This window comes from Mustela nivalis, assembly GCF_964662115.1.
Source record: "Mustela nivalis genome assembly, chromosome: 2".
Classification (NCBI taxonomy): domain Eukaryota; kingdom Metazoa; phylum Chordata; class Mammalia; order Carnivora; family Mustelidae; genus Mustela; species Mustela nivalis.
The window spans coordinates 103,514,768-103,541,884 of NC_139021.1; positions in this window are offsets into that span (position 1 = coordinate 103,514,768).

Below are 27,117 nucleotides of genomic sequence, written 5' to 3' on the forward strand. Positions count from 1 at the left end.
AAAGTAATGAAAACAGAAAATAATTATATAGAGTTACCGTGACACTAGTAGTGTATACATGGACGTATTTTTCATTTTATCCTCACACTGAGCTGCTTACCGACTACCCACACTGCTGCTTCTTAATATGGTGACATATGTAGTGATCAAAAACATATTTTAAGTAAATACGGGACTTCTTTTAAATGGCATTTCTCAAATAGTTCGCATTTGCATAATATGCACGTAATAATGGTACTAAAGTCATGTGTTGGGAGGAAACACAATTACTTTCTCACAATGTGCAATTAGTTTCGTACATGAGATGTTTATTTATACAACCACTGCATCTCTCCTGCTATGGGGAGTTTGAATTTAGTTGTCAAAAGTGCCTAAGCCACAGGGTGCCTAGGTGGCACAGTTAGTTAAGTGCCAGACCCTTGGTTTCAGCTCAGTTCATGATCTCAGGGCTGTGATCTCAGGGTCATGAGACTGAGCTCCACATCTGGCTTCAGGATCCGCACTCAGTACAGAGTCTGCTTAGGACTTTCTGTGCCCCTCCATCCTGCTCTTTCTCTCTCCCTCTAAAATACATACATACATACATACATACATACATACATACATCTTTAAAAAAAAAAAGAAAGAAAGAAAGAAAGAAAGAAAGAAAGGAAAGCCTAAACCACAATCTGCATGTTGGCAGGGAATTGAGTAAGTGAACATTTTTATAACAAGAAAGGGGGGGGGGGATAAATGCTATGTTTTAATTTCAAATTTTAATGAAATGAGAACCAGACAAAACATTGTGCATTCTTTGAGACCTCAGAAAAAAAAAAAGGAAAAGAAAGAAAAGAAAAAAAATTGCCTATGAGAGAGGGAATCTGTCTTTCCTCCTTGGATATCATGTAAGGAATCTCTTAAAATAAAGAAATAAAACTATAGAAAGGATCAAATCACTTAGGGAACTGACTGAAAAGTTATTCCATTAAAAAATGGCTGCTTTTATCTTAATAAACAGGAAAATAAGGTCTTCACAGAAAAATTTCTCTGTTGCTGCCATCATCACTTCACTATGCAAAATGTGTTAAACTGAACAGCAGCAGTGGCATCCGCTGGCACTTAACAGAAATGCAGATTCTGGGGTGCACGGATGGCTTAGTCGGTGAAGCCTCAGACCCTGAGATCAGGGTTCTGAGATGAGCCCTCCATCAGGTTCAAGCTCAACTTGAAGTCTGCTTTAGGATTCCTCTTCCTGTCCGTCTGCTAAGCTTACCCCCCACCCTGCCACCACCTTGCTCGCTCGCTCTCTCTCTCTCTCAAATAAACAAAATAAAATTTCTGAAAAGAGAAGAGAAGAGAGAATAGGAAAGAGAAAAGAGAAGAAATGAAAAGAAATACAGATTAGAGCTGAGATCGATGAGGTAGAAACTCTAGATATTTGGAAAAGACTTTGGATTTTCAGAATATCCACAAGGGATGCACAAGCCCCAGAGTGTTGTACAGTGCTGACTTTCCCTCACCCAAACTATTTGCCATGTAGCCACCAGAGGAATTACCAGGGGATTAAGTAGGGGTGACTTATGTATGGAATTTCGCTGTACTTACAGCAAATCCCAAACTTCTTACCATGAGCTCCAAGGTACTGACAGGCATGGTCCCTGGCTCTCCTCCTACTTCATCCAGAGCAATGCTCTCTGGAGCTCATTTTCCTCCATTCACGTATCTCCAGGACCTCACACCCATTTCTTCCATGTTGAATGGCCTTTCCGTTCCCTCTTCATTTGACTAACTCCTCCTCATGCTCTGGGTTCTGCTCAAATTTGAGCACTTTCCTCAGAGAAGCTCTTTCTAAAATCCACATACAATTCATGCCCCACTTCTTGGCTGTTCCCCCTTTTTGTTTCTTTTTATCCTTTTTAAAATATTTTATTTATTTATTTGACAGAGAGAGAGCGAGAGCACAAGTAAGCAGAGCAGCAGGCAGAGACAGAGGGAGAAGCAAGATCTCGGCTGAGCAGGGAGCCAGATGCGGGGCTTGATGCCAGGATCCTGGGATCATGACCTGAGCCAAAGGCTGGGGCTTAACCCACTGAGTCACCCAGGGCCCCCAGTTTTGTTTCTATCCTCATAGCAACTTAGCTCTTAGTCATCACTGCCTGTGTTCTGGTACGTGCAATCCCTTACTTGTCTCTTCCACTAAACCATAAGCTGTCTGAGGGCAGAAACGATTACATTTTGTTCAATGTTGTGTATTTGTTCTGACCTTTATCCTCTCAAATACCTGGATCAATGTTTTGTCCACTCGCTTCTATCCATTTCACAAAAGTTACAAAATGTCTTCCTTCATCCTCACTTACTCAAAGATAGTTCCCTGAAAACAGAACCAACCCCAAACTGGTAACAGTGAAAGATCCGAGCTTCCTTTGGTTCCTTGTGCTGCCCAATGTACCACTCAATCGGGTCCCTGGCAGTGTTTTTCGACTGCCTCTGAAAATTCCAATGCAGACGTTTCTGCAAAGCCTCCTTTAGGACACTTCCCCTTCGTAAGACTGTTACATACACTGCTTTCCAGCATCATGAAGAGGGATGTAAGCAAATGGGAAGTGAAGCTACTATTTGCTGGAGAAAAGGAAGGCCCGAGTTACAGCAATTGTGACAGAAGACGGGGTAGCTAATAATTCAGAGATATTCTGGAGTAGAGTCAACAATGCTTGGTTATTGGTATCCTGGGGAAGGAGTAAAACAGGATTCTAAAGCTACTTTTTCATTCCTCTTTCTTTTTCTCCACCCCCCCAACTTTATGGAGGTATAATTGACAAATAGAAGTATATATTAAGGTATAGAATGTGAGGATTTAATATACATCTACATTGGGAAATGATGACCACAATTAAGGTAATTGGCATATTCATCAACTGACATAGTTATTTTGTGTGTGTGATGAGAACACTCAGGATCTACTCTTTTAAAAAATTGCAAGTACACAATACAGGATTACTAACGAGAGTCACCATACCATACAGCAGATTTCCAGAACATAGTCATCCAATAAAGCAACTTCTGGCATATTGGATAGGAAAAATGAAAGAAGCATCATATCAGGCAAATGGTACTGAGTTCAATTCAGAATATCTTCACTTTGAGGTATTATGAGACAGAAAAGGTAAGTTTTGTATATTCATATGTATGTATGTGTGTGTAAATATTATGTGTGTATATGTGTACACATTTAGGCATATATACATGTACATGTGCATATGAATAGAAGCCAATGAAAAATCAGTGAATAGGATCAATTCATTTACCACTTATTTACTGAGCATTTGTTCTTATGGGGAAGTTCCTTTATTAAGCTCTAGAGATACAATAGTAAAATAATAAAATATCCTTGCTTTGCAATCTAGCGAGAGGGAAGACCTCACTGAGAAAGAGATGTCTGAATAAATCCCTGAAGGAACTAAGGAAGAAATGAGCAATGATATGGGAGGAAGAACATTACAGGCAGACAGAGCAGTGAATACAATCTCCTGAGGTGGGACTATTTCTCATCTACCCTGTGGCTGGTGCAAAACAAAGGAAGGCAGGTAAGAGAATGAGCAGTGGGAGTTGCAGTTGGTGGTACTAACAAAACAAGAAACAAAACCTCAGCTTTTGCTCTATGGAAAGGAACTGATCATTTTAAGACATTGTAAGAGACTATCTTTAAGACACTATCAACTGAAGGGCAGAAACGGCAGGTGCTAGAGACCCATTAGAAGGGTATTGCATTTAAAATCCAGGCAAAAAGTATTGGTGGTTTAATCCCCAGGATGATAGCAGGGAGCTGATAAGATGTTAATCTCTGGACATATTTTGAGGGTAATAGTAATAGAAATTGCTAGCAGAATGGGTGTGTAATGCGATACAGTGAGAAGAATATGGGACAGTACCATGGATTTTTTCAGAGCAGCTTTAAGGATGGGACTGCTTTATATTTGCATGAGGAAGACTGAAGGAGGAGCATATTTGGAGAATGAAACAGATGAAGAATCCAGCTTTGGACCTATTTAGTTTAAGACTGCATTAACCATCATAAAAACTCAGATATCCTACACAGAGATATCATGGGGCAATGTAATTTACAAGAGTGAGGAATTTACAAGTGTGTGGGAGCAAGAGAGGCTGGAAATATACATCTGGAATGTGTGAATCTTAGAGATGATATTTAAAGCCAGGAGACTGAAGGAGATCAGTAAAGGAGTGAGGTTGTTAAAGCCGTAAAAGTGGAATGTTTTCCTAGGGACTATGTAGTCAGAAGAAATGACAGTCGAGGAAAGAATGGAACCATGTCCATTCAAATAGTAGTTACAGAGGAACGAGGGCCTTGAGAGAAGGCAGAGCAGAAGGAAAGGGCTTTCCCATTAGCCTTTGAAAACTAGAGCTTCAGAAAGTAGACCATGATAACCATAGGGGTGTGGGACCAAACCACTTCCACTGAGAATGGTTGTCAAGAGTGAGTGACCAATATATTGAGATCTCTTTCCTTGTGTAGTTTGGTAAGAAGGGAAACTGAAGTAGACTGTGAGTAGGAGGTTAAGTCAAAAAGAGAGTGTCTGCAAACTGTTCATGGAAGGGAAGGAAGAAAACAGGGGAGGAGAGAAGGCTACAGAGAGCTAGGAAGAAACTCTGTCTTTGGTTTTCAGTTTTTGCTTTGGTTAAATATGGGGAACATATGCCATATGCCAGACAGTCTTAGCTTTTCTAGCCTAAGGCAAAGAAAACAAGGAAGAGGACCAGGCTGAGGACAAATAATAAATGAGGATAACTAACAATTCATGCCTTGTTAGAACCAAAAGAATTTGTCACTGGACAAAGAGAAAAATGTTGGGGTGCCCGGATGGCTCAGTGGGTTAAGCCTCTGCCTTCGGCTCATGTCATGATCCCAGGGTCCTGGGATCGAGCCCCGCATCAGGCTCCTCACTCAGCGGTGAGTCTGCTTCTCCCTCTCCTCTCCCTCTGAGGTTCCTTCTGATTGTGCTCTCTTCTGTCCATGTCAAATAAATTTTTTAAAAAAATCTTTAAAAAAAAAAGAGAAAAATGTCTTTTTTTTTTAGATCTAGGGAAGATGGGTATAAATGCAATATGCCTTAATAAATCACCATAATAAATAATTTATATGATTGATATATTTAGCAAATACCATTGCTGGGGTAATATTCAGTATAATTATAATTTACAGTTGAAAATTGTTAAGTTTTGTTCCAAACATAGTTTATACTATGAGTCTTAGCTAAACTTTAATATGTGGAAGAGAATATTAACACACTGTACATAAGAAAAATAGAATTAGTATCAGAAGCAGGCATGAACAACAATATATATTTAGCTAATAGTCAAAGAAATGAGCACTCAAACAATAAAAAGCTACAATTTCTTAACTTGCTAAATTACTAAAAATATTTTAATTACAATCTACAAGATTGGTCTAGATGAAGTAAAAATAGTACATTTATTCAATGCCGCTAAGAGTGTAGTTAGAAGGACTATAAGGGAAAATACAGAAGGACCATATGGGGTAAAATGAATGGCCTACATAGCTTTAAAAATTATAGAAATGGAATCTGGAGAGATCGATTTGTCAATTTTGCCATGAAAATACTGATACTCTTTTCTCTTGAAAAGGACACCAGAATCAAGAGAAGAAAAAAGTATCAGTATTTTCATGCAGACTATGGGCTTTGAGGAAAGATGTCACCATCCTAGCTATAGGTGTCGAGAGTAATTCTCTAGCCCAAGTGGGGCGCAGACTGCCATGCTCTTCACCAAACTGTGTCTTCTTCTTGTCAGGCACACAGCTATAATATTTGCTCCAGTCTCCTTTCTGCTTGATGGGGCTGAGTTACTGAGTCCAAGCCAACTGGACGTAAATGGAAATTATATGGCTTCATAAGCTTGGTCCTTAGATTCTCCAGACTTCCCTCCCTGTATCAGCTGGCTCATGGTAGGTGAGCACAGTGACCTTAGAAACCACATGTTGAAGGTGGAAGAGGCACAGAATGGAAGAAACGTGGGTTCCTGACACACTTCTTAGTGAAGAGTTAACTACCAGTCAGGTGTACCTATACCTCAGCCATCGTATATTTAAGATGGTTTGTTACAGCACTGTTAGTACACGAATGAATCAAAAATCTGTCTTAATTTTGGTGCTGTCATGACCAAACACTAACTTTTATACCAAGAGAATCATCTCAGTCCCAGTCCTTGATCATAGGTATTGGCCTGAGAATGGCCACATACCAGTGTGACTAAAGGACCCATTTGCTGGGTGTTTCAAGGAAAGATTGTTTTTTTTTTTTTTTTTTTCCTTCTCTTCCAAGGAACTATAGCAATAAAGCCTTTTTGTTCCTTTGGATAGAGTTGTATATGCTGAGGTATCTAGAACTACTGAATACTATTTTCTACCTCAAGGGAATCCAGACTAAGGAAAAGTTGCCAGAGAAAAAAGGAAGAAAAGGAAGGAAGGAAAGAAAGGGAAGAAAAAAATAGACTTAGGTTGCCAGACTCAGAACTTTAATCAAACAGGATTTTTGGTTCTCCAAGAACACCCATCATCTGTATTCTTAAAGCCAGCTTACTTAGATTTCTGTTACTTACAAATAAAAACATTCTAATTCATAACTCTGAATGGGTTATCATCTCTGGAAATATAGTTAAAGAAAATGTGTTCTAAGATTTTAATTTTATTAAAATTAAATTTGTGATTGCAGTTGTTCACTGAAACTTTGTTTGCATATTTTAAAAAGTGGAAACCATTGGAGCACCTGGGTGGCCCAGTCAGTTAAGTGTACGACTCTTAATTTCAGCTCAGGTCATGATCTCAGGGTCATGAGATCAAACTCCATGCTGGGAATGGAGCCTGCTTAAAATTCTCTCTCTCCCTCTCCATCTGCCTACCCACTATCACAATTGCATGCACGTGTGCACACACACACACACACACACACACACACACACACAGTGGAAATCATCAAAACTGTCATCCATAAATGTTAATTTAAGCATGGCATATAATTGATACAGGACTATATAGACTAAAAATAATGATGAAAAATGTATAGCAGCGTATATGAGATCGTATTAACATAGGACAGACTGTCCCAACTTGTATAAGTTATGAAAATGTTATTGTATGTATACTTATTGTATACTTATTATATGTATACTTACTGTATGAGTTATGAAAATGTTCCAAATAGGCTGAAACATTTATACTTAATTGTACAAATATAATTTCCTTGTATGTCATGATATGTAAAATTTGCAAAGAAATTATTTATGGGGCACCTGCATGACTCAGTCAGCTAAGCATCTGCCTTCGGTTCAGGTCACGGTCTCAGGGTCCTTGGGCTCCCTGCTCAGTGGAGACCCTGCTTCCCCCTCTCTCTCTGCCTGCTGCTCTGCCTACATGTGCTCTCTCTCTGTCAAATAAATAAATAAAATCTTTTAAAATTTTTTCAAAAACTTTTAAAAAAGAACTGATTTATGCAGTGATCTCCACATGTTACTGTGACTGCATTTGGGTTGATTTTATTGTTTGTCTCAAACCTTTCATAGTAGAGGTATATATTGCATGAAAGTGGAACAATGATAATGAAAATACAGTATCATTTGACAACGTAGAAAAAAAGGCTTACAGAATGAACATAATGGTCAAATATCTTTTTCTCATTGAAATTTAATCTGCTCCATACTGAGTTGATGATCACATAACATTGTAACTCTCTTAGTGTTTAGCTTTCAAAATCCCTAGTCCATGTGTTATCAGAATGGAAGTTCTCCAAGGCAGTAAAAGCAGCATACCACAGAGGGTAAGATCAGGGCTTCCTGGTCTTTCGTTGGCTTCCAGTTCTGGCTCTGAAGTTGTTAACTGGGTGACCTTGGGCAAATTACTAAAACTGTCTGTGCCTTAGTCTCCCACTCTGTAAAAGGGGCTTGATAATTACAATATTCACCTCAGGAACTATTGAGTTAAGTGACGCCCTCTATATATGATGCTTGGCTAAGGACTTGGCATGCAGTAGCAAGCAAGCGCTATAAAAGCATTATCTATTTATTATTATTATTATTATAAAGCTGAGACATACACAAATGCCTATGAAGCTAAGAGTATGCTAACTCGATTGAGGGGAAATGGAAGTAATATAGAGTATATTGAAAATTGTAGGTGGTGGCTGTGTTTTGTTTTTTTGTTTTTTTTTTAGTTATTAGACTCTACTCCTCAAAGTTATCTTCCACAATCACACTTGTTACTTGGCAGCTCAAACAAAAAATAAAGGAGCTCTTTTTTTTTTTTTTCATGTAAAAGAACAATCTTTTAATTTTTTATTTTTTATAAACATGTATTTTTATCCCCAGGGGTACAGGTCTGTGAATCACCAGGTTTACACACTTCACAGCACTCACCAAAGCACATACCCTCCCCAATGTCCATAATCCCACCCCCTTCTCTCGAACCCCTTCCCTCCAGCAACCCTCAGTTTGTTTTGTGAGATTAAGAGTCACTTATGGTTTGTCTCCCTCCCAATCTCATCTTGTTTCATTTATTCTTCTCGTACCCACTTAAGCCCCCATGTTGCATCACCACTTCCTCATATCAGGGAGATCATATGATAGTTGTCTTTCGCTGCTTGACTTATTTCGCTAAGCATGATACGCTCTAGTTCCATCCATGTTGTCGCAAATGGCAAGATTTCATTTCTTTTGATGGCTGCATAGTATTCCATTGTGTATATATACCACCTCTTCTTGATCCATTCATCTGTTGATGGACATCTAGGTTCTTTCCATAGTTTGGCTATTGTGGACATTGCTGCTATAAACATTCGGGTGCACGTGCCCCTTTGGATCACTACGTTTGTATCTTTAGGGTAAATACCCAATAGTGCAATTGCTGGGTCATAGGGCAGTTCTATTTTCAACATTTTGAGGAACCTCCATGCTGTTTTCTAGAGTGGCTGCACCAGCTTGCATTCCCACCAACAGTGTAGGAGGGTACCCCTTTCTCCGCATCCTCGCCAGCAACTGTCATTTCCTGACTTGTTTATTTTAGCCATTCTGACTGGTGTGAGGTGATATCGCATTGTGGTTTTGATTTGTATTTCCCTGATGCCGAGTGATATGGAGCACTTTTTCATGTGTCTGTTGGCCATCTGGATGTCTTGCAAGGTCAAGAGAATTTCTCCTACTATGAAAGAGGGAACTGCTTCAGACATCCAGTATTTATAGTTATTCAAAAGATATAAGGCTACCTTCTACAATATCTTCTGGTAAAACTAATTCTCAATGGACAAATGCAAAGCAAAATAAAAATAGGTATGAGTAAATGTTACTGAAAAGTTAGAAAGAGGGTGCATTTCCACCTAATTCCCACCCTCTGAAGAAGCGTCTGCTGGATTGGGCTGCTGTTCTGTTCACAGAGAGAGCTTTCTCCACACAGGAGGACTTCACAGTCTCCATTAAAACAGCCTTCTCGGGCTACCCACAGACCTGCTGTAGGACGCCCAAGAAGAGGAAGTTGATTTTCCTGCCACGTGGTTGCTGGCTTTGTTCACTGGCTGCTCCTTGGCCATCCAGCAGAGATAGGCTTTGTAGCTTCACACCAGTCACACCCAGGGAAGGGGGAGCTGGAGTACCCCCTCCCCAGGTCATCTCCCCTACATTCAACAACCCTGATTCACCCTGATACCAAGCAGGAAATGGTATCCTACCCTTCTTTACGAGGTCATCGCTTGTCATTGCGATGGAATCCATATGTATTACTCATAAAGAAAGAGGAGAGAAAAAGAGAAAATTGTACAGAACTTTCCGTTTTCCAATGCCCTTCCACATTCGTTATTTCATTCATAGGACACTTCCCCCAGACTCATAAGTAAGCAATACCAAATTTCAGCAGCCCTCTCCACGGCATTGAGAGTACCCCTGCCACCTTAGATAAGCCACTCAGCGTTTCTCAGGATCCCTATGTGTAAAACCTTCAAGTCTGTCAATAAAGAATCAGAGAATAATTGTGAAGATAAAAGAAATGTGCAATTGTATCATGTGTGAAAACTCCAATGCCACACAGAGATAAGCCTATGGTTGCCCTGGTTCATAAACACAGAAACAGTTGACTATGTATTTCTTTTCAAGTGCAAGCTCCTGATTGAGAGGATTTTGTATATAATTAAGATGCTTTCATGATATTAGCTGAGTGCAAAATGTCAATGGCTCTCAAGGGTGATGTTTTCTTTTATTGTTCTGTACCAATTATTCAAACGTGAGAGGAATTGAGACAAAATTATATATTAGCTGCCAGTATTTTCTGTGAAAATGATGAGGTCACTCTTTAAATCTTCAATCAAAAATCAGAGTTGGTGGTTTCTTTTTTTATTTTTTAATTTGGGGATTTAGAATTATTCTTGGCATATAAACATGAATAAATAGACATATTAACCATATCAGTGTCATTTGACACTGACAAATGACAAAAAGGCGAAAGTTGTAAGTGGAGAAATAAAAGATACTATTTTTACACTGTCTGGGTGACCTTGCAAAGGTGTTTTCCCATCTATTTATTAAATGATAATAGGGTTCCGACCCCATTATTCCTCTATAACACATCACACACAATGAGTAAAGATATCTCAAGTTCTATGAGCCATTTGGGAAGAGGATTTCATCATTGTATCCAAGTATCTCCTAAGGAATGGACTCCTAAATAAATCTCAAAATCACGTCTTGCAGTGTTTAAGAACAGAGCACAATGATAAGTATGTCTATTCCCTGAAAGTCTTATTTTACAACAATGCTGCTATGTCTTGTGTGCTGTTAGTTTAGAAAATGGATGTAGGGTCAATAGTTCAAGGAGCAGATTACATTGTTCCTTGTAATCTGTATGGTGAGAATAAATAATTATAGTAATTCAGTGCCTCTGGTACAGTTGACAGTTGGGGAAAGGAGATCCTTGAATGTCTGTTCAGACGTCCTGAATTCCCAGATTTCATCCAGAATATGATAAAAATGTTAAAGGATATATTTAGCAACTGGCTACAATGTGGTACTGTACAGCGTCCTCTGAAGACATCTGTCTACTTGGAGGTAACTGAGGAAGAAGCACTTTAGAGAAGGACTGGAACACGTTATCAAAGAGTTTCTGGATGAAAATAACTACACTCCTCTAAAGATAGTTTCAGATCAAAGCAACGGCATCAACATAAATATATGCAGTAATTATATACACACACACTATGGATGTGCTATTTTAAATGCTGTAACACATTTATGTTGATGACCTTAATTCCACTCTTCCACTCATTTTACCTTCCATTCATCTTCCTTTGGCTTCCTCTCTCAACCCCGCCACATGAAATCAGATTAGTAATGGTTTAACAATAATAGCTGGAAATAAGCAATTTCTTTTTTTTTTCCCTATAATTTCAAGGGCTTACTGCACATCAAGTCACTGATGCAAACACGTTGCCTTCAAGTAATATATGAATCATCACTGAAAACAGTCTTAACGCAAAGCAGAAAGCAAACCAGTAGGGTTCACCTGCACTTTGTTTTTTAATCCGTTTTTCCCAACCTGGAAACATATAGGTACTTTGAAGTTACCTGGTCTCAAAATTTCAGGAGAGACAATCGTAAACAGTTCACTGCATTTCTGGGATGCAGGTAAGATTCAAAACAGCAAGCATGTGCTACTGTATTAAAACTATATCTTCCTGTTAAAATTTATAATGGAAGTCCCAAAATGCAAATACAATAAAACATCTGATTTTTGAAGACACTGTTTAAAACATATGTAAGTAGCAAATGTGTATATTCCCAGACCTATTGGGATGGTAGGTAGATTTCAGTTTATCTTTTTCAAGAAGCACTTCAAGAATTTCCAAATAGACTCAGTTCTCTACGCCAAAGAAACTGTCAGAGAATCTGTCAAGTGAAGCCTGATGCTTAACTCAACATGGAGGGGAGGGCGAAGAAGTGAGAAGGACACTCACACAGGCAGTGTGAAATCTTCCATCTTCACCCAAAACTTTAAGATTATTATGACTCACTTTCATAAAACACATAGTGAGCTGGCTTTGGGAATAAAACATCAGTGAGCAAAGGCCTTAGTGTATTTATTTGACTGAAAATATTGCAGAAAAAGAGAGAAAGATCAGTGTAAAGAACGGAATATATTTGTTTTTAAAAAGTTGAAGGTTCCAACTACGGCATTCTAGAAAAAGCAAAACTATGGAGACAGTGAAAAGATAGGTGTTTGCCAGGGATGAGAGAGAGAGAGCTGTATAGGCAGAACACAGAGGCTTTTTATTTATTTATTTATTTATTTATTTATTTTAAAGGTTTTATTTATTTATTTGACAGAGAGAGATCACAAGTAGACAGAGAGGCAGGCAGAGAGAGAGGAGAAGCAGGCTCCCTGCTGAGCAGAGAGCCTGATGCAGGGCTCGATTCCAGGACCCTGAGATCATGACCTGAGCCCAAGGCAGCGGCTTAACCCACTGAGCCACCCAGGTGCCCCCACAGAGGCTTTTTAGGGCAGTGAAAATACTCTGTATAATGTATGGGACCCTATACATTTTTCCAAACCATAGGCTATACACCAAGAGTGAACACTAAAGTAAGCTGTGCACTCAGGGGTTGTGATAGGTCAGTGTAAGTTCATCCTTGGCAATAAATGTACCCCTCTGGGGAGTGATGCTGGGGACATATCCGTGTGTGGGGGTAAGGGTATAAGGTAAATCTTTCATCCTTCCTCTAAATTTTGTGATAAACCTAAAAAGATCTAAGAAAATAATCTTAATATTTTTTAGACTAATAAATTGATAATCAAAGATGTAAGCATTTCATTACATGGTCAAATATAATAGAACCTTTCTATGAAAGTTGTGTTAAATGTAGGATTTAAAGGCATATCGAGAAACAGATTTCTTTATGATTATATCTCAACAGAATATAATAATTGGTTGTGTCGTAACAGGGTTCTAGTACTCACTTTTCTCTATACCAAAAATTTACTCACTTGGTTAATGCTTCATAATCTGTAAACAGAGATGGAGGGTGTCCACAGATGGAAAGGTTTCCTGGGATAGCACATGTGAGCATTGGGCTCTCATCTCCACGTCTCCACCACCATTTGCTGATTGAAATACAGAGTATGTTAACACTTCTGGGATCAGTGCAATACCTGTAAAATAGAAATGTGATATCTACATAGCAGAATTGTTTTTGAAAAGTAAGTTAAGAAATATGCTTTACATGGCATAGGCACAATGTAAATATGATCTCCTTTCTAGCATATGGACTATGTCCTACTTTGGTGAACAAAAGCTCTGTGAACCTACAGATTGTTCCACAGCAATGGCCATTAGGTTGTGTAATGTAAATTTAGCTACTCAAATTCATAGCAGATGACTGTAAGTTCCTAACCTCTTCTATATCTGGAATATGTTGTTTAAGATGTTTTAATTCTGTACCCCACCCCAATCTTGGCCACTTATCCTGTCTTTTTTTCTATCTCCTCCATAGTATTGCTAATCAAATAATAGCTGAAGTTTAGTCAAAGTCAAATTGTAAAGAACAAAAAAGTATCAAATATCCAGTTGTTCGAATATAAAACATTATTGAATAAATATTTTTATTTAAGATTATCCTAAGGCATGAGGTTTCTAAAGTAATTCTCCTGTAAATAAAATACAAATAACCCATTCTGCTCTAAATAGTTTTTTAAAGATATTGAAGCATTTAAGGGGATTATATACAGCTTGCTCTATTTTGTAACGGGGATAAACTTAGCATGTCTGACACTATTTTCTTTGCTGCCATAACCTACAGCTTAGAAACTTCTGCTTAGCCCTGTACATAGGCATGTTAATCATTGAAGGAATTTTGCTTACAGTTGAGATTTGAAAAGAAAAAAAAAATCTGTTTTTACCCAAAACCAACCTGACTGAAGGAGATAAGGAAGTACATACAGAAATGACCATGCCATGTTTAAGAGTTACAGGAACGACCTGAATGGATTCCTGTACACAAAGATCAACTGATCAAGGGAAAAGAAGTTACTCCTCCCCCAATGTCTACGGATGTCAGGCACCTTTTGATTTCAACCCCCATTCCCCCGCCTCCTAACATGAAAGGAGCTCACATCTTGTGCCTGGAGAGATGGTTCTTCTGGACAATAGTCCATCATTTCCTTGGTTCTCCTTAAAAAAAGAGAGTCATTTTCCTTGTCCTAACATCTTGCCTCTTAACTTACTGGCCTTTTGGGTAGTAAGCGAATGAGCTTAGACTTTGTTGCAATTTCAGTAAAATTATATCATAAAAAATGAAGAAATAAAAGCTTAACAAGTCATTAAGAATAAGTGCTAATTCAGGGGCCCCTGGGTGGCTCAGTCAGTTAAGCATGCAACTCCTGATTTCAGCTCGGGTCATGAGCTCAGGGTTTTGAGTTTGAGTCCCATGACAAGCGCTGCACTGGGCATGGAGCCTGCTTAAGATTTTCTCCCTCCTTGGGGCACCTGGGTGGCTCAGAGGGTTAAGCCTCTGCCTTCGGCTCAGGTCATGATCTCAGGGTCTAGGATTGAGCCCCACGTCGGGCTCTCTGCTCGGCAGGGAGGCTGCTTCCCTTCCTCTCTCTCTGCCTGCCTCTCTGCCTACTTGTGATCTCCATCTATCAAATGAATAAATAAAAATCTTTAAAAATAAAAAAAAAAAGATTCTCTCCTTCCTTCTTCCTCTGATCCTCAAAAAGAAAAAAAGGTGATACTTCAGATACAATAAGAAGATTTTTATTTTTATATTTAATTTTATATTTAAGAATATAAATTCTTAAAAACAAGGACAAATTCTGATGGTTGAGATGAAATGACATTCAACATTGAACCACAATGCAGCAAAAGAGTATAAGAAAGAATCTGTCTATAGATCTTAAGTATTTGCACACACACATATACACACACAAATTATGTGAGGTACCAGATGTGATAGTTAACGTGATTGTTAATCATTTCACAATATATACATAAATCCAATCATCACATTGTACACTTTAAAATATATTTTGTTTTCATTTGTCATTTATACCTCAGTGAGGCTAGAAAAGAAAAAAAAAAAACTAAAGACAGGAAAAATAAATCTATCTGTACATCTATCTCTCCACACACACATATTATAGGACCAATGTTTGTAGCATAATAATAATTCAATTATACAATTACATAGCTCAATACAAAATAATAATCTTGAGATGCATTTGTATTATTTGGGGGTATGTTTATTTTCAGATTATATTTGTATATTTTCAGAATTATAAATTAATCCAAAGAGTCAAATATGATGAGAGGTATTCTAGTAGAAGCCAGAAATATATAGAAAAATGAAGAACAACAAAACCTTCAAAATGTCAAAAATTCTTTGATCATAGTAGAAACTAAAACCTCTGATTGTCCAAATCATGGATTTAAGAAAAAAAAAAAGAATCATGCATGATAAGACAAAACTGGACACATAAAATAAGAACCAAAGAAATAAAGGCATTGAGAAAATCAGAACATTCCCAGGCAGAAAACTAACAAACCGAACATGAAGGTGTGAGCACAAGGTTGTAAAGCAACCGGAGTATGGACAATGAGAACCAGCAGCCTCAGTTCTGCTTCAGTAAATTTTATGACCATTGAACAAGGCCTGGTTTTATAAGCAATGACTTCATTCCGTTCTACACAGTTTGTTTTCATAAAATACAGTTTGTGATTCTTTAATTGTGATAAAATAAGTCCCACAGAGAATCAAGCATTCACACATGTGTTATTTTTTAAATTACTTTTTTATTATGGTAAAACATACATAAAATAAAATTTGTGATTTTATTCATTTTAAAGTGTATAATTCAGTGGAATTAATCCATTCGCAAGTGGTCCAACCATCGCTACTGTCCATTTCCAGGACTTCCATGATCTCAAACAGAAACTCCATACTGTATACTGTCTGTCCCCTGCTGTCATTCCCCAACTTCTAATTCCTGGTCAAACACAGACCTTCCTTTTTTTTTCTTTTTTTTAAAATTGTAATATTTAAACTGTTGTTAGGTATAGTCTGTTATATTCCAAGACTAAAGTTCATGTATGTTTTTGTCTGTACACTATACTCAACACGACACACATCATTTACTTAGAAAGTAATGAAGATCACCCCACAAAATTCTAAATGGTTATATTTACTCACTTTACAAATAATCATTACCCACACATTAAAGACTCAGCAGAGAAAAAGGCAAGCTCATCTCTAAGCATAAAAAATATAAATCTCAGTATTTACTGTCTTATTTAGCATGTCTGCCTTTCAACCAAAAACTATGTGACACACAAAAGGGTAGGAAAAATAGAGCACAGTCTAAAGAAACAAAGCAACCATCAGATTCAGACCAGGTTATGATGCAGATGTTGGAATTAGCAGACAGGGAGTTTAAAATGCCTATGCTCTAATCGGGAAAAAAGGCAACATTAAAGACCAGATAAGTAATTTCAGCCCAGGAGATGAAAATTCTAAGAAAGTATTCAAATCAAAATGCTAGGATTAATGAAAATAATAACAAAGATAAATAATAACTTTGGGGCACCTGGGTGGCTCAGTTGGTTAAGCAACTGCCTTCAGCTCAGGTCATGATCCCAGAGTCCTGGGATCGAGCCCCACATCGGGCTTCCAGCTCCATGGGGAGTCTGCTTCTCCCTCTGACCTTCTCGCCTCTGATGTTCTCTCTCACTGTCTCTCTCTCAAATAAATAAATAAAATCTTTAAAAAAAAAAAAAAAAGAAAAAAATAATAACTTTGACTAGTTCATTAGATGGTTCAGCTAGGAAATCATTAGGGGCTGAAGATGAGTTAATAGAAATTACCTACACTGAAATGCAAAGAGAAAAAAGAATAAACAAGCAAAACAAAACCCAGATCACCCAAAAGTGATGAAACAGTATCAAAAGGCCTTACATACTTGTCATTGGACTCCTGAAAGGAAATTAGAGAACAAAACAGAATAAATATTTCAGGAAACAATGGCTGAATCTGATTCTGACATCAATTACAATGCGTGTGGGTTTTTTTCCACGAGACCAAGTAATTAATTCTATTCTGACACCGTCTACCTAAGATAGCATCAGATCCCAAAGGTGAAATTCTCAGTCCTGTAAGACTTTAGACCAGTTGCTAATCCGGTCACTACGGTGCTTTTGCCCAACCTGTATAGATCAGGGTTCTAAAGACCCCCTCCTTGGCTTTGATTAATTTGCTAGAATGGCTCACAGAATGCAGAGAAACATTTCACTTTACCAGTTGACCAATTTATAAGAAACAGTTATAATTCGGGGACAGCCAGATGGAGGGAATGCATAGCACAAAGCACATGGAAGGGATGTGGAATGTCCGTGCTCTCTGAGCTGGCCACTCTCCCCAAAATTCAGCATGCTCACCAAGCCTGAGGCTCTCTGAATACCCTCCTTTTAGGATTGTAATGAGGTTTCCTTATATAGGAATGACTGATAAATCTTTGGCCATTAGTGATTGAACTCAATTTCTGGCCTCTCTCTCCTCCTTGAAAGTCTGGGGTGGGATTGATAATTTTAACCCTCTAATCACATGGTTGGTTCCTCTGATGACCAGCCCCCATTCTTAGGTTGCCTAGGAGCTTTCCAAAAGTTGCCTCATTAAACATAACTAAAGATGCCCTACTAGCTCTTCACTCAGGAAACTCCAAGAGTTTTAGGAGCTCTATGTGGGGAGTAAATGCATAATTTCTTATTATAAACCAAAACATCACACTATTTTCCAAAATTAGTGACAGACAGCAAACCACAAATCCAAGAAGCTTAAAAGTCACCAGACAGGACAAATACCCCAAAAGAAAGGCTCATTTTGGCATAACCTATTCAAACCGCTGAAAATCAAGTCCAAAGAAAGAATCTTAAAACACTAGAGAGGGAATCACATCATGTAAGAGAAACAAGTATAAAGATTACCATGGACTTTTCACCAGATATCATGCAAGAGAGAAGACAAGACACATTAAAGAGATAAAAGAAAAAAAAATCTGTTAACCCAGAATTATTTACCCAGTGAAAATAGTCTTTAAAAGTAAAGGAGAAATAGACTCACAGATAGACAAAAACAGGGAATTTGATGCCAGCGGGCCTACTCTGATGAAAAGTTAAAGAGAGTTCTTCCAGCAGATAAAAAAACAATCAAAGTCAGAAACTTAGATCTACACAAAGAAATGGAAACTGCCACAAAGAAAGAAAGATAGGACAACATCCCTTTAAAATTTCACAATAATGGCATAAGGGATGGGAGGGAAGAAATGTTGAAATCCTCAAATCTTACAGTGTAAGATTAAGCTGTATGGAAAAAAAAAAATAGAGAACATGGATTGTCTCAAATTTTAAAACAATCCTAAAAATTACAGTGGTTGCCAATAACATGTTGTAAAGTTGATTGAAATACTACTCAAATATCAGTAATTTTTTAAAAGACAAATGATCATACTAAAAGAATCACTCTATTCTCTATACTTTAGAAATAATATTATATTGCCTTTATTTAAAATAATATAAAATTGTTGCTATACAGAAAGACAATCTAATATGTTCACCTTAAAAATAGAAGAAAAAATATACAGTGATGCTGTAGTAACAGTTATTATGTTATTACTTTGAATTTGGTATATTTTGTAGTAATTGCCAGCAACTTAGTATTTGTGATTTGTTGTGATTTCTTTTCTCATTTTAAATAAACCTTTATCTTTATTCCTAATTTAGTGTTTATCATTTTGTATTTGTTTATAAAATTCTATAAACATCAATCTTCACAAAATCTGAATAGATCCCTGGTTTTAAAATAATAATTCACAATTGTATAATGCTCTACAGTTAATTGAAAACTTCACAAATACTAACAAATTCTCAGAATTCTTTTCTGAATGACAAAAAAAAGAAGTGATGAATAACAGTTAAATCACTTTATTATAGAATAATAAACAATTTATTGTAAAATATCCTAAGAATACATCATTACGATATTGTTTTTTCACTGTTTAGAAAGATCCAGGAGATTATCCCATAGAACTACTCCCCAGCAGCTGAGGAAGCTCATTCCCAGATTAAGTAACTTTTCCATAGTCAATGGTGTAAGTCGCAGAGCTGAGATGATAATTCAGTTCTAAGTAGATTGTCACTGAAATGCGACTGGGAAAAGAAAAAGGATGAAACCAGATTTCCAGAGAGGATTCCTGAAACCCAGAAGGAGGTGGAGCTCTCCAGAAGAAGCAGCCGGAAGGAGCTAGATCTGCAAGACCCCTGAAGGCATAAAAAATGCAGGGTGCAGTTCTCAGGGTCACCGTCAAACTTTAGGTCAACCCGGTGGACCATATTGAGGAACTCCATCTGAGAGGAAAATTTTAATCTGTGGTCCTTTAGAGTTGCCCTTTCAATGAGTCTAGCTGACCCCTAATCATGCCATCTGGGAAGACTTAAAAACTGATACATGAGATAGCTTTCTACTCAGAGGTTCATCCAGGTCACCTCCCTTCTGGTCCTCAGCAGCACCCCCGCCCCCGCACTAAGCCACCCTAGGCTTTCTCCTCACCCACATTCACCACCATATTGCTCCTCATCTCCCGCTGTTTACCTTCCTGCCTTGACAAGAGTCTAGTTTAGACTCACTTTCTTGTATGACCACAGAACTTCTGTTTCTGAGAGATAAGCTTTCACTTCAGTCGTAGGGAAATAATTTGCTATATCCAGTTTTTCTTTTGCTTCCCAACTTCAGAGCAGTGGGTCGGATGAGAATAAGTAAAGTGTAGCCCTAGGATTGTGAAGGTCCGTTGTTTCATAATGCTGGACGTAACTCCTGAAGCGTCTGTATGGGATACAGATTTGTCCAGTTCTGAGTCTGTGATCTAATCTAGATGTCTGTTTCCTGTAGTTACTCAGTCTTTGGCAATATCTGTAAAAGCAACGTGACTGAACATCAATGTATTTCAACCCAAATGGAGAAATCGGTACAAGGAGGACTTTTGCAAGTTCTTGAAATCAACTGATGTCTTACAAAATCATTGTAACTGAGTACCAAGAAGCAACACAGGACTGAAGCAGATATAAAGATGTGGTCCATCTTAATCTACTTACTATAACATCACTATGCCTTGCCTTGGGTGGAAATAACACAAGGAAGAAAAATCAAATTACAATACTTTTCCTTTCGTTTGAAACACAAAAATCCTCCTTCTAAAGTGACACAACATAATCCTAAATGAGTTTTTCTGAATTTGTCCCTGCTCTATCTAATAAGACAAGCAAATAGATACAAATCATTTGTACCACTTTTATGTGAATAATTTACATTTTTTAATTTTCCTCTCGTTACTGGTATCATTCCTAGCACATTAAAAATAATAATAAAATGATATGCGGATAGTATTATTTAAATAATACCATTTACAGGGTGCCTGGGTGGCTCAGTGGGTTAAGCCTCTGCCTTCGGCTTAGGTCGCGATCTCAGGGTCCTGGGATCGAGCCCCACATCGGGTTCTCTCCTCCACAGGGAACCTGCTTCTTCTCTCTCTCTCTGCCTGCCTCTCTGCCTACTTGTGATCTCTGTCTGTCAAATAAATAAATAAATAAAATATTAAATAAGTAAATAAATAATACAATTTACCTAAATTTTGGTTACCTAGTATATGCTGGGACAAATAAATTTGTTATTTATATTATTCCCATAACACAAGATGCTAAGTATTATAGTTCCATATTTATGACAGAATAAAGGTTCATAAAAGTTAAATGACTAACCCAAAATTAGGGATATGGCAACCTTTTTTTCCTCTGCTCTATCCTATATATGAAATAATGTTTGCCCTTAATAAAATGGCCACAAATGTCTGTTTAATGAATCAATAAACATGAATAAACACAGGTCTGGCTATGTGTAAAGCCTATACTTTACTCCATGCTGTGTTCAGCATCATCTTCTTGTGTCTAATAAACATTAACAGTAGGTAGTCAAATAGGGGCATAATCTAAATAAAAGGAAGGAATGCACAGGTATAGGTTATCAGTTCCAAAACAGTCTAAGTTATAGTATCACAATCAAAATGCATTCCATTTTTGCTCACTTCTCTATGTTTTTCAAAGAAACGGCAAACTATAATTTGATGCCCTCAATCCTCAATACACTGTGAACCCCAGTCGACACTCCAGCATAGACCAGTGTGCTGAATATCCCAAAGCTGTGACACACCTATCAACCATTACCAGTACTGCGAGCATCCAGATTTACAGCACAGTCATTTACCATGGCTCCCAACAAGAAAATGCAGTATAATTCAGCAGGCTAGGCCTTTTGCTTGAATCAGGAATCTTTGTTTCTCCTATGACCCCAGCCATTTTCAAAATGCCCAAACTGTCAAGAGTTACCAGGTTTCCCACCTGTATACATTACTCAGCTAGATTAAGAGAACAACATACACAGTAACACAGGTGAAGAGTCTTCCAGGTTGACAGTACTTTCCAGTAGAGTTGAAATGCACCCAGTTGAAACTGACCGGTCCAGCCCTAATTTAAAGGATCCTGTTATAGACAATGATGGATTCCTCTCTCCGGATGGATGGTTGAGAAACTGGAAGACATTATTTTGTTCAGGTATCTTCATACGATAACCCCAGAGGTTGGACTCACTGACAGGTGGCCTGAGCTGCCCACAGGTCTACCAACAAGAGAGAAGACACATCAGTAAGCCACAGAGATAAATAAAGCTTTCCACTTCTTTTATATTTTGAAATGATGGTTTTATATCATAAGAAAATATTAGGCAGAGTTTTGTTCTTTGTCAGCTATAAATAGAGCCATCCAAACTTCAAGTATGACAAGATGATTGTACATCATTTGGGATGATCATTGTCTTTACTGTTCTGAGTTTTCATCACACAGAAAATTTTTCTCTTCCAATTCCCTCCAAAATATTATTTTGAAAGGGAGAGAAGCATAGATATTATCTTATTTTTAACAGTCACAACTATTACAATTGTACAAACCCAGAAAGCTACTATATTTTTATGAGAATTCCCCATTTTATAAGTAATGTTGGTTATTCTGTCACTCAAGGCAAAGCTCTTAAAAATTGGGGGTTTGGAAAAGTCATGGTTACTTCAACTGTAAGTGTTTTATTAAGATGTCACAGATGAAAATATCATTTTTATAGAATGCAGAAATATGAAAGAAACCTACAATAAGTCTGTATCAAAGGTAGATATACTTTTAAATTGCAAAAATAAGGATAAAAATGATTTTATTTTCCTTTCATAGCTCCACGTAAATTTCTAACTATTCTGAAATTTGAAAGTATAATGCATTGGTTACTATGTAGGGGAAAAAAAAGAGCCCACCAAAATTATTTTTTCTTTTTCTTTTTTTCCCCCCAAGAACCTAGTGGAGAGTATGATAAAAGGGCAATGGGAAAACACATCATAGAACTAAAGGAAGCTTGCTACCTCCTCCAAACCTCAAACTTGGGATGGGTACCTCTTGGCCTGACTAAACTTAAGGGCAACATAGATCCAGTTTAACAACCCTAACATGGAGATTAAAGAAAAACAGCACAACCATGCAGTAAGGTGTGGATTCTAAAAGTAGACTCAAAAACATAGTGTGTGACCTTGAGCAAGTAAGTTATTCACACATGATTCCTCAGTTTCCTTACCTACAAAATGGAAATAAAAAACATCCCTACCTCTACAGGCCACTGCTCTTCGAGCAGGGACCTCACAAGTGGCAGATCCAGGGAGATTCACCTTCCTCCTCCGGGGGAGAAGCGTGGCGGGAATCTGCTGGGTTTAGAGAATCCTAATGGGACCATGTGTCAGAGACAGAAGTTCTTGGTCACAGGCCCGGTGAACTCAGAGCAGGGCCAGAGACCAGGGAGATGGGAGTGACTGCTTTTCTCCGAGGGCACACTGAGGAGTGGTGCCTGAGCTCTTGGCTCCTTCAGGCTGAAGACTGGGAGGCTGCCATTTTCATTCCCATCCTCCAGAGTTCTGTGCAAAGCAATCAGGGAACAAAAGCTCTGAGGGCTAACCCAAGAAGATTACTTAGCCCGGATTCCTGGCAAGGGCAGTGCAACTCCACCTTGGGCAAAGACATTTGAGAATCACTACAACAGGCCCCTCCCACAGACGATCAGTAAGAACATCTAGCCAAGACCAAGCTCACTGATCAAGGAGAACAGAGGAAATCCAGAGCTAGGGGAAGCCATGCATAGAATTCATGGCTTTTCCCTCATGATTCTTTACTCTTGCAAAGTTAATTTATTTTATTTTATTTTTTTCTTAATTTTTTTAACTTTTCCTTTCCTCTTTTAACATTTTTTAACTAGTTCATCGTAACTATAGCTTTCTTTAAAAAAATCTTTTTAAACCTTGATTGTTATAGTCATATGTCATCCCTTCATTGTATTTAACCTTATTTTCTGTATACATATAGGGTTTTTTATTTTTTCTGAAAAATTTTAGGATAAAATTTCTTCTAGTAGATCAAAATATACCCTAAATCTAGCACATGGCTTTCTTCTAGTCTCCAGCCTGAGCACATTCTCTCTCTCTCTCTTTTTTTTTTCCAACCAACTTCTCTTATCAGTTTCTTTTTTAGAAATTTTTTAAAATTTTCCTCATTATAGTCAAATTCCATCCCTTCATCATGTTTACCCTTATCTGTGTGTGTGCGCACGCGTGCATGTGTGTGTGTGTGTATATAAGTTTTTCTTTCTTTAAAATTTTGGGAGGTAGTTTCTTCTAAGAGACCAAAATACACCCAAATAAAGTGGGTGGCTCTATTCTATTCACAAGTCATATATATATAAATGTGTGTGTGTTTGTGTGTGTATATATATATATATATATATATATATATATATATATATATATAAAATTGCTTTCTTTCCTCTTTCTTCTCCCCCCGGTTTTGGGTCTCTTGATTTTGTTAGCATACATTTTGAGGGGTCTTTGCCAACCTTTTAGTATTTTATTCTCTCACTCATATATTCTTATCTGGATAAAATGACAAGGTGGAAAAACTCACCACAAACAACAACAACAACATGAGGCAGTACCAACAACTAGGGACCTAATCAATACAGACATTGGTAAAACGTCAGAACTAGAGTTCAGAATGACGATTCTCAGTGTGTTAGCTGGGCTCAAAAAAAAAAGCATGGACGATATTAAGAAACCCTTTCTGGAGAAATAAAAGAACTAAAATCTAACCAACTTGAAATAAAAGAACTCTTAACGTGGTGCAATAAAAAATGGAGGCTCTTACTGCTAGCATAAATGAGGCAAAAGAAAGAATTAGTGATATAGAAGACCAAATAACAGAGAATAAAGAAGCTGAGCAAAAGAGAGACAAAAAACTACTGGACCACAAGGGGAGGATTCGAGAGATAAGTGATACCATTAAACAAAACAATATCAGAATAATTTGGATTCCAGAAGAAGAAAAGAGAGAAGGAGGGGCAGAAGGTATATTGGAGTAAATGACTGTAGAGAATTTTCCTAATATGGCAAACAGAACAAACATCAAAATCCAGGAGGCACAGAGAATTCCCCTCAAAATCAATAAAAATAGGTACACACCCCATCATCTAATAGAAACTTACAAGTCTCAGTGAGAAAAAGGAAATCCTGAAAGCAGCTCAGGACAATAAATCTGTAACATACAATGGTAGAAATATTAGACTGGCAGCAGACTTATCCATAGAGACCTGTCAGGCCAGAAAGAACTGGCATGATATATTCAGAGCATTAAATGAGAAAAATGTGCATCCAAAAATACTATATCCAGCTAGGCTATAACTGAAAATAGAAGGAGAGATTAAGAGAGATTAAGATCTTCCAGGACAAACAAAAATTGAAAGAATTTGGAAACACCAAACTAGCCCTATGGGAAATATTGAAAGGGGTGCTCTAAGCAAACAGAGACCCTAAAAGTAGTAGACCAGAAAAGAACAGAGACAATATACAGTAACAGTCTCCTTACAGGCAATACAATGGCATCAAATTCATATCTTTCAATAGTTACCCTGAATGTAAATTTAGCTCTAAATGGGCTAAATGCCCCAATCAAAAGATACAGGGTATCAAAATGGATTAAAAAACAAAAAAACAAACAACAACAACAAAAAAACCACATCACTATGCTGTCTACAAGAAACTCATTTTAGACTCAAAGACACCTCCAGATTTAAAGTGAGGGCATTAAAAACAATTTATCATGTTAATGGACATCAAAAGAAAGCTGGAGTAGCAAACCTTATAGCAGATCAATTAGATTTTAAGCCAAAGACTAGAGTAAGAGATGAGGAAGGACACTATATCATACTTAAAGGATCTGTCCAACAAGCAGATCTACAATTTTAAATATCTATGCCCCTAACATGGAAGCAGCCAACTATATAAACCAATTAATAACAAAATCAAAGAAATACATCGACAATAATAGTAGGGGACTTATTTAACACCTGACTCACTGAAATGGACAGATCATCCAAGCAAAAGATCAACAAGAAAATAAAGGCATTAAATGATAAACTGGACAAGATGGACATCACAGATATATTCAGAACATTCCATCCCAAAGCAACAGAATACACATTCTTCTCTAGTGCACATGGAACATTCTCCAGAATAGATCACATGCTGGGTCACACATCAGGCCTCAACTGGTACCAAAATATTAGGGATCATTCCCTGCATATTTTCAGACCACAATGCTCTGAAGCTAGAACTCAATCACAAGAGGAAAAGTTGGAAAGAACTCAAATAAATGGAGGCTAAAGAGCATCCTACTAAAGAATGAATGGGTCAACCAAGAAATTAAAGAACTGAAAAAATTCATAGAGACAAATGAAAATGAAAACAAACTGTTCAAAATCAGTGGGACACAGCACAGGCGGTCCTGAGATGAAAGTATATAGTGATAACAAGCCTTTCTCAAGAACCAAGAAAGGTATCAAATACACAACCTAACCCTACACCTAAAGGAGCTGGAGAAAGAATAAGAAAGAAACCCTAAACGCAGCAGGAAAAGAGAAATAATAAAGATCAGAGCAGAAATCAATGAAATAGAAACAAAAACAAACAAAAATAATAACAGAACAAATAAAGGAAACTAGGAACTGGTTCTTTGAAAGAATTAATAAGATTGATAAACCCCTGGCTAGACTTATCAAAAAGAAAGAGAAAGGACCCAAATAAACAAAATCATGAATGAAAGAGGAGAGACCACAACCAACACCAAAGAAATACAAACAATTATAAGAACATATATGAGCAACTATATACCAGCAAATCTGATAATCTGGAAGAAATGGATGCATTCTGAGAAACATATAAACTACTACAACTGAACCAGGATGAAATAGAAAACCTAAACAGATGCATAACCAGTAAGGAGATTGAAAGAGTCATCAAAAATCTCCAAACAAAAGCCCCGGGCCAGACGGCTTCCTAGGGGAATTCTACCAAACATTTAAAGAAGAATTAATTCCTATTCTCCTGAAACTGTTCCAAAAAATAGAAATGGAAAGAAAGCTTCCAAACTCATTTTATGAGGCCAGCATCACCTTGATCCCAAAACCAGACAAGGATCCCATCAAAAAAGAAAATTATAGACCAATATCCTTGATGAACATAGATGCAAAAATTCTCACCAAAATACTAGCCAATAGGAACCAACAGTACATTAAAAGGATTATTCATCGGGGCGCCTGGGTGGCTCAGTGGGTTAAAGCCTCTCCCTTCAGCTCGGGTCGTGATCCCGGAGTCCTGGGATCGAGCACCGCATTGGGCTCTCTGCTCAGCGAGGAGCCTGCTTTCTTCTCTCTCTCTCTGCCTGCCTCTCTGCCTACTTGTGATCTCTGTCTGTCAAATAAATAAATAAAATCTTTAAAAAACAAATAAATAAATAAATAATAAAAGGATTATTCATCATGACCAAGTGGGATTTATTCCAGGGCTGCAAGGTGGGTTCAACACCTGCAAATCAATCAATGTGATACAATACATTAATAAAAGAAAGA